General features: G+C 35.2%; 1 long non-coding RNA gene across 1 annotated transcript; it reads right to left on the reverse strand.

Moving 5' to 3' along the window:
- Positions 1–204: 204 nt before the first annotated feature.
- Positions 205–946, reverse strand: LOC149197293 (uncharacterized). The gene is made up of 2 exons (XR_016254176.1): positions 548–946; positions 205–302 (listed from the first exon to the last, which is right to left on the reverse strand). It is a non-coding gene; the product is annotated as an uncharacterized LOC149197293 (long non-coding RNA).
- Positions 947–1,464: the final 518 nt, after the last annotated feature.

Below are 1,464 nucleotides of genomic sequence, written 5' to 3' on the forward strand. Positions count from 1 at the left end.
CAAATACTGTGAAATTTACTTATCAAAGAATATTTATATTGAGATAATATGAAATGTTTCACAGTACTTGTACGTACATGAACAGAGAATGAATGAATATTGAGAGAAATCGCGATAGTAGCGTTGAAGGTTTGGTGTTCATATCTTATATATTTACAGGATTCCTTTAATTTCATTTCATTTCAGTATGGCCTGGCTGCTACGTAGTTCCCTGGTGGATAATAATTGCACGTTATGAAAGTATCACCTGAGTTGCATATAATCTTGGCGCATCCAACTTTGGCCGTGGTCCTCCATACAACCTGAGTGTAGTGAGTGCAATCAGGTCCAGTGCAAATATTCTTGGCATAGTCAAACCACTATAGCAGAAATTCGAAATGTGCTTTCAATTTGCTTGTTCACCACTAATGCACAGACAAATTCAGAGACAAATTCAGAAATGTAAACAGAAATATTCAAAAATTTAGGGACAAAAAGTACAGTTGATATAATTTAGGGAGAAAAAATGTATAGTTAATATTAAATAATAAAGCATAAACTTACCCACCTGTTTTTCCCTTCTTGATGTCCTGAACTTTGTCTGATGTCGTTCACAGAATTGGAACAACCAGCGCAGAATTGGAACAACAGGTTGATGTAGTTCGCAGAATTGGAACAACAGGCTTCAAACCTGAACTTTGTCCTGTGCTTGGAATAGCCGGTGTTATACCGTGATTTTTGGACAAACAGAAATATTCAGAAATTTAGGGACAAAATGTATAGTTGATATAATTTAGAGAGAAAAAATGTATAGTTAGTATTAAATAATAAAGCATAAACTTACCCAGCTATTTTTCCCTTCTTGATGTCCTGAACTTTGTCTGATGTCGTTCACAGAATTGGAGCAACCAGCGCAGAATTGGAACAACATGTTGATGTAGTTCGCAGAATTGGAACAACCAGCGCAGAATTGGAACAACAGGTTTCAAACCTGAACTTCGTCTTGTGCTTGAGCTTTGTCTTGTGCTTGGAATAGCCGGTGTTAAATCTACAAAAGGGCACGCTGCCATATAGCATTTAGAATTGAAGATGAACTAAAGACAAGTGGCCAACTGAAGACAAGTGGCTACTGTCATGCAAAATTCGTGTTATTGCCCGACGTTTGTATAAAATAATTTCCTGAACCTTATTACTTTGCATAAAATAACTTGATCGGCCTTTGTTTTAAAACACTTAGGATAAAATAACTTACACTCACTGGGTAGGCAAGGCCGGCAATAAGACCTCCAAATAGAAACATTGGATAAAAATTGGTTAAAGTGAATTAATAAGAAGTCAACGATCGATCGATCGCTATAGTCCAGGCAGGGACTAATAATTAGATCATTTAATTAGAAAAAAAGACTAAAACATGATATACTTACAATATAAAATTAAAATTCAAAAAGTAAAACATCACATGAACCAAAAACAACATTAGTAAAG

Source organism: Pinus tabuliformis, chromosome 2_2, assembly GCF_031772625.1.
Source record: "Pinus tabuliformis cultivar Carrire ecotype Pingquan chromosome 2_2, CPIR1, whole genome shotgun sequence".
NCBI classification, from domain to species: Eukaryota; Viridiplantae; Streptophyta; class Pinopsida; order Pinales; family Pinaceae; genus Pinus; species Pinus tabuliformis.